Source organism: Hyaena hyaena, unplaced genomic scaffold (assembly GCF_003009895.1).
Source record: "Hyaena hyaena isolate Hyena2069 unplaced genomic scaffold, ASM300989v1 scaffold_47, whole genome shotgun sequence".
NCBI lineage: Eukaryota > Metazoa > Chordata > Mammalia > Carnivora > Hyaenidae > Hyaena > Hyaena hyaena.
In genome coordinates, this window is record NW_024080679.1 from 2,532,347 (window position 1) to 2,540,368 (window position 8,022).

The window sequence follows — 8,022 nt, forward strand, 5'->3', positions numbered from 1 at the left end:
CAAGCCTTCTTGGGGGGATGCTCTGAGAGTCTAGGAGTATGATTTGCTTTCCTTCTTCACCTCCACCCCCCACCGCCATGGGCAAGACGAGAGGGGTGCTTGGCATGTATGCTCTGAAGAGAGGGGCCATACTTGTACCTAAAGACTAACATCTGTGCTGGTGAAGTCAGAGGCCCGGTGGGAATAGCCTCTCCCGCGGAGCCTGAGGGACTCTGGTGTCTTGTCCCTGGGAAGAAGATGGGGACAATGGGGACAGACCATGGAGTTATTTGCAAGAGGGCTGCCTGCATGTGAAGGAGCACAGAGGTAAGAGGAGGGGTGGAAACCCAGTGCTGGGATCCCTCCCCACTCTGACACGTGATGTCACCAAGGCCAGTCTTCATACCTCCTGCCTCTCTCCAAGCCCCCAGAAGCTTGAATCTGTAGAGGCAGGGGGTAGAGGACTCACTCTTAGCCCCAGACCCTGACTCCCTGCCAAACAGCCAGGCCCACACCCCTCGCCCCCACCGGAGTTGGGGAGCACAGAAGAGCCAAGATTTAAATCAAGTTCAAGGTTAAAATGTTTTAAATGAACAGGACATGGTCTTAAATACCAAAGGTGACTGGAATTTGGCCAGAGTTAAGATGAGATGCATTTTTGTATTTGCACTTTCAACTCCACTTTATGGTTCCTCCGGAGTACTACATCATTTATTTTTATTTACACACAAAGACTGTCCTTTCTAAATCTTTTAAGCCTGCATGGGTCTAACGCAAGTGCCCGAGAAGCTGTGGATCTGAAAATTTAGACACGTCCCTTCATCCTAATAAGATACAGCGTCCTCCTGCCGTGAGCACCTTCCGTCAGAACTCCACACTCTGTTTCCAGGAGAGAAACATCGCAACTGTAACCATTCTGGTATTTCATAACTCCTGTTGCCCTGGGGAACGCATGTGAGGAAATCCAGACATCGGCAGAGGTTTCCTTCAAATGCAGGGGGAGGTAAAAAAATGAAGGATGCGCATGGCAAACCAAACGTTGAGGTCATTTGGTTTCAAAATGGGAGGGAGAGGGGCGCCTGGGTGGCTTAGTCGGTTAAGCGTCCAACTTTCGCTTAGGTCATGATCTCGCGGTTCGTGGGTTCGAGCCCCGCGTCGGGCTCTGTGCTGACTGCCAACTCAGAGCCTGGAGCCTGTTTCAGAGTCTGTATCTCCCTCTCTCTCTGACCCTCCTCTGCTCACACTGTCTCTCTCTCTCTCTCCTAGAAATTAAAAAAAAAAAAATGGGAGGGAGAAACAAAGCATGTGCAGATTTGCCTGAAACGATTCACAGTTCTTGGACCTGGGGCCCATGATTGAGATGATGCTATTAGCATAGCGGATCTCCAACTATCTCCATAATTGTTCTTGATTGCACTGATTCACTTGGGGGAAGGCAGATGGTTTGGTGGGGGGGGGGGGGTTGGAGAATAAAAACAGAAATTGGAGGGCCATGTTTGTCTAATTCTGATTGTTGGTTGTGGAAGTCAGTCCATGACACCATTAAAACATTTTATAATTCTATGATTTTTTTTAAATCTTTTAAAAAATAGCTACTTAAAATATTATGATGTGTTAAACGATAGCTTTAAAATAATCCCATGGGGGTAGAGGGAATGGGTGGGAATATAGAGAGAAAATAAGATAGTTGGGCTGATTACTGAAAGCTGAATGGTGGGTACATGGTTGCTGATTATACTGTTCCCATGAAAATGTCTTTAATACAAGGCCTTTCAAAAATTGCGTGAAGATTTAGAGGCTTAAAAAACAAATTGGCTGGTTATCAAGTAGAAGCATTACCATCCTAAGGTAGAGATCACAGTCCAACCTGGGCTACAGGAGCCTGCCCCTTGAGGGGACGCTCTGAGCCTCCCTTTCTGGAACAGTCCCCATTTCACAGAATTGGCTCTGTTCTGGAGAAATCATAGCCATCCACTGTGGACGAAATAAAATCCCATCCCTCTGTTTTTCCTTCTTTGTTTTCCTTCCCGACAGAATGGGCCCAGTATCTGTGGAAGAGGCTGAGTCACACACCGTCCGCTGCCATTTCTGAAAAAGGTTTTTCCTCGTAAATTTTCTAGTGGGCTAGTCGGTTTGGGGATCCGTCACAGTCATTTCCTGCCCATCCCCTTGGCCACAGGCAAAAGCACCAGGATTAGGTTTGGTCCCTAGTGAAGAGAGTCCTCCAAGCCCCAACGAACTACAAATCTTTACATGGAATTTGCTTCAGGCCTCCTTCCACACCACCAGGCCCCACACGTTTATTTTTTTTATTATTATTTTTTTTTTAATTTCTAGGAGAGAGAGAGAGAGAGAGAGAGAGAGAGACAGCGTGAGCAAGGGAGGGTCAGAGAGAGAGGGAGTCACAGACTGAAACAGGCTCCAGGCTCTGAGCTGGCAGTCAGCACAGAGCCCGACGCGGGGCTCGAACCCACGAACCGCGAGATCGTGACCTAAGCGAAAGTCGGACTCTTAACCGACTAAGCCACCCGGGCGCCCCGAGGCCCCACACGTTTATACCTGCTCCTCTCCACTTCCCTGGGCCCTGGACAAAAGGGACCTGGGGTAGAGTGGGAATCTGGGTCTCATGGGAAAAGATTCCACAGATTTTCCTTTTTTTTTTCTTTCTGTCCCATTGAGCCACTCGGTAAGTTCTACTTCCAAATGCATGTGAACCTTTGGTTTCCTGTAAACAAACACAGCATCTGTGACCGTCAAGGGGTATCTCTGTTGTCAGTTGTCCCAAGATTCTTTCTCTGCAGGCAACAAAATCTGCTTTCCTTCGGAGAACCCATTGGTATGCCTGGGGTGTGGCTCACCCACTTCTACCACAAAGGTGGCCACATGCATAACGTGGGCCTGGCTGCGTGGTACCTCAGTCGCCAAGCAAAGCCTAGGACACCGTGTGTAGCCCAGCAGTTCTCAAGTGCTCCTATCGAAGCGGCCGTTTGTATTTGTCCATACTGTTGAGAACCCCAGGGAGCTGTCGTTCAGGGCAGCAAGTCCTCTTTTCTGCCGTGTGGAGAAAGCCTGCCTGAGGATGAAGTCAACAGAGAGGAAAGCACAACCAAGAGACCGAGAATAAAGAACCCACACAACACGACCTGACCACTTGGAGCATGTGCAAGGTGAGACCTACCCCGCCATTTTTCAGAGGCGCGAACCGCGGGTGAGTTGGATTTCTGTTAGAGTCGTCACTTGCTGCAGCCCGGCTTAGGCTGGAGAGAGTGATTCCTCACCGTGCTCTTTCTCACGGGTCTGGGTGCCCAGTAACAATGGGTCTGTATGGCTGTGGAGCACACAGTGAAGCAGTTTCTAGAACCTCCCATAGGAGCCTACCACCATCAAAAATTTTAGAAATGAGATACAGTATTTGTGAGACATAATGGTCCAGAAAAAAAGGCTAGAATATAGTGCTTATATTAGAATATGCCCCATAATATACCCCTAGAGAATATACCCCAGAATATTAGAATATTCGACTATTCTAGAATATACCTGAGGCATTTCAAGAACAGATAGGCTCAGGAACAGTGATGACACTAAACTATGTACATGAAGGTTCCCAAGGCCTCAACATTAAGAGTTGTTTTGACACTTAAGGCACAAAAATGGAAGCTTCTGGGCAGGACCTCCTCAATTCCCTAGAACACGCTTGACGGTGGCTGGAATCCATGCCAAATTCATGATTTATGACCCGGCAAAGGCTGCTTTGCCTTATGTTCTGACAGAAAAAAACAAAACAAAACAAAAAACCCACAACACTGTGCTCTTTTCCAGAGAATCACAGAAGGACTCTTGCGGCTTCAGAAGTTTCCAAAGCGAGTTGCATGAAATAACGTAGAGAATAAATGAGCAGTTTGGAACTCCCTCGCTACCCAAAAGACCTACACAATTTCTTGCTGTTGGTGAAGCTCATTAGGACTGAGAAAAGCAGAGACATCAGTCTTCCAGCAGAACTGGCCCCAAAAACTCAGGCAAGAGACTCTGGGGTGGACCCGGGAAGCCAGAAGTGCTGTAGGTGTGACCTATGGTCCTTAAAAGTGGACGTCTGAGGCAGACTGCTAATTGTCCTCAACCCTCCCCCTTAGTAAGAACACTCCTGATTCTTCACTGGGCTTGTGATCATCCAAAATAAAGGCTACGTTTCCCAGCCCCCCTTACAACTAGAGATGCCATGTGGCTAGGTACCAGTCAATGGATGTCATGTTTAACTTCTAGAATGTGTCCCCAAAGAAAGGGAACATGCTCTTTTCTTCCCTGCTGGCTGGAATTGAGATGTGATGTGGAGATCCTAAGTAGCCATTTTCTACCATGAATTAAACCATTAAGGATGGGAAAGTGGGAAGAAAATGGAGCCAGGGTCCCTGATCATGAAGTCATTACACTAAACCTTGGCTGCCTGCATCGGGGCCTTGTATGTGAGAGAAAAACGAACTTCTGTCTCTTTAAATTGCTGGAATTAAGGATATTTTTTAGTTTTCTGTGACTTGCAGTCAAGCCTATTCTGGTCTGATAAAAACCCTTGAGAGACAAATTCTCTGCAAGTGAAAATTAGCAAATTCTCAAACCCAAGAAGGAGATCCTCCAAATCTCTGCCGCAGGTCCAGAACGGACAGCATGATATAATGTGTTTCAGAGCAGATGAGTCGCTCAGCCCCTCCCCCCAGGGTTGGTGACATTAACAATGAAACGATGGGGACCCTGACCGTGGCGCTGAGTAACATGGAGGGGCTGCTCGCTCTCAGACTTGCTTTTCTTCTCCCGCAGACCCTAACCTTGGGAGGGAGGTGGCTCAAAGCTACAATGTCAGCGTTTGCTCGCTTGCGTTTTGGAAATTTGCTTTCCCAGCCCCAGTATTTGTTAGAAGAGACATCAGTGCTTGTCAGCGCCTCTAAGAGCACCAGAGAGGGACATTAGGCATGGGGTTCTCAAGCCTGAGTATGCATCAGAACGCCCTGAGGGCTGGTTAACGCCGCTGGCAGCACCTCACATAAGCCCACAGCTTATGATTCAGCAGGTCTGGGGGAAGGCGGAATATTTGCATTTCTAACAAGTTCTGTGAACCACACTTTCAAAGTAGATTATATATAGAAACATTTATAATATCCTTTCCATATTGGTCCTCTCTTTGACCAGGGGAAGTGTAACCAGACAAAAATAATTAACGGAGGTCAAGTACTGTACCCAAAAGCAGAACTGAAGAAGAGAGGGGTGCATGAAAAGGAAGTCTCGTTCAGAATGATCTCTCTAAGAGCAGGAAGCGCAGGAGGCAAAGGGTCGTTCGGAGGGGGCTCTGCAGAGGCCTGGCCCAAGAGACAAGGCAATCCTGGTGGAGGCTGGGCCGTGGGCTTGGGAGGGGAAGGAGGAGTCTGGGGACAGTGCTCAGATTTAGCTCTGCTGCCGTGACAGAGTGGCTAGGAAAGAAACAAATCAACGCTTGTTAAGAGCAGTGTTCTTGTGAAATATGTTTTAGCAGAAGCAGACGTGAATATCTGTAACATGCAGCGCTCGGGAAATTAACACGCACACCAAGACTTATAAGCGTCAGACGTGCAATTAGCTTTCCCTGCCGTAGTCGGTGGAAGACCTTGAAAAGTCCAGCGTGCCGCTTAACTACTGGGTGAACTTGAGCAAAGTAATTCAACCTCTCTGAGCCTCAGTTTCCTCATCTGTGAAATGGGGCGAATAACATTGTCCTTATACGGGTCTCTCTGTATCATAAATGTCCCTGCCAACAGGCTCAGTCTGTGGACGGGAATAGCTGTCAGATCAGCCTCCTTTTCCCCGTCTCTCCCACCTCCCTAAACTCACACCCTTCTGCATTTCCTGACTGGGTCGGCAGATGGAGTAGTTGAATCGCACAGTGAGCCTCACACAGCTGGACCTGAGTCTCAGCCCACAAAGCAGCTGCCCTGAGCTGTTTTCGCTGGGGACAAACCTATATTCCTTCTTGAATGCTCCCCAGAGGAGGGCAATGGTCCTTGAATGCAGTGTCACTGTAAAGTCTGCGGTTTCACTTCAACACCCAGCCGAGCTGCCTGGAGCCCTGAAGCAACGCAAACTCTGTCGTTTTTTCATGCTAACCGCAGTTCAGCCAGGTGTCTGTTGTTTCCTGCAGGCATGCTACACAGAAACTTCTTCAGGCTCTAACTCCTCATCAAAGTCATACTCTTGTCTGTAAGGAAGCCCTTGTTAATTGCCTGGCTTTAATAAAGATTTTGTTGTTGTTGTTTTGGTTTTTTTTTTTTTAAAGCTCTTGGAATCAAGAAGAACAAACGTGTTGGTTCTCCACTGTTTCATCCGCTGGGGCGAAGGGAAGCTGATGTTCTAGACTGGACATGAGACTGAAATAAGCTACTGAGAGGCAGCTCCTTAGATCCGGCCAGCTTTCCTACATCAGTCCTCAGAAGTTCATGCCCAGCACCTAACTTTCTAGAATTCGATACTTATCGCCCGGTCTGCTCTGCTCCAAGCAGCTAGGTTAGCGCCGGGCCCAACATAAGGTGTAGAGGACTGAGTCCGGGCGTCTCTGTCACAGCAGCAAAATGTCCAGCCATAGGAAGTCACTGCAGTGTGTCAGGGGCAGAGCCCAGGGCAGTAATACTCCAGAGCACAATTGATTTCCAGAGTATTGCTGTGCAGGGGAATCGTGAGAGTTGCAGGTTCAATTTGAGCAGCAGCATTCGATCCTATCAGACCCAATGCCCTCGCTTCTATAACAAATATTGTGCAGTTCTCCCCTACAGTTTCCTAAAATGAAATGCACAAGTGTCTACACTTGGAGATTTTGGGGGCTCACTCTAATGTCCTAACAGCATATAAAGAATAAATAAAAGAGATGTGGTTATAATAAATGCATATGTGTTTCAACCGCTGAAAGACACCAGGGAGTAGTCAGATGCTTGTGCCTGTTCACACGCTCACCCATATAGGAGTGACTCCCCGGCCAAGCAGAATCGAGTGTTGGTGACTCAAATCCCACCAGCTGCACTGTGTTGGTGAATAACTTTCCATACAATTCCAACCAAGCGTAAGTATAATCTCTCCTTAATTTACATAGAATTATAAAGTTGTAAATGGTAAATTGTGTTTATATGGAGAACAGAGTGAGTCTCTAGGCTCTTCTTTCGTTGTGACAGCAAATCCTATGTTCTGCGCGCGCACGCGCGCGCGCACACACACACACACACACACACACGTCATTTCCTAAACAACCCCTAGGAGGCAGTATTGCCACTGTTGAGAACTGCTGGCTTGGCCATCAGGAAGTGCCCCCAAAACATGGGGAGTGCCTCTAGCTGCCTTCCAGAACTCCTAGAAAGCATCAGGTTCTCCAGGTAATTACCTAATGCCTACCAGGTGACAACATCCAAGACTTGCCTTCCCGATAACGAGATTGGATTACAATAAGGTAGAGGCCTGTCGCAGGTGGCTCTGCCCTGGATTCCTGCATGACAGACGCACCTACTAGCTCTGACCCCAGATGGAACAATCTTGCAACCCACCACAGTCGGCCTGGGAGAGGCAGGCAAAAAGGGACCCCGGCCCCTGGCTCATTCTCCTGTGCCAACCTCCACACCACCAGCCTTGCCAGGCTCCGGGGCAAAGACCCAGAAGCTGAGCCCACAGCAGATCCTCACAGGACAGGGCTGGCCCAGCTTTGTACGAGCCTCTGGGATTATTTGGCAATCGGGGGTGTTGAGAGGCTCCTGGCTCGGACTCTCGTTAATTAAACGTTCTGGTTGCTTGATGGTTAATCCACAATCCTGTTTGATTCAATGCTTGCGAAAGCTTTCTAAAATTCGTGACTTCGCCCTTCACCAAAACAGCACTGGCTTAGTTAGCAGACAAGATTCCTTCTCCTTTCATCTCTTTTCCGATTTCCCATAATGGAATCATGATATTTTTTTGTATAATAGAAATGCATTCAGTAAACACACAAGTCCGATTTCCTGGCACGTTGCAGAGAAGCGAGCTTCTGTTTTCAGGTGACAGCCATAT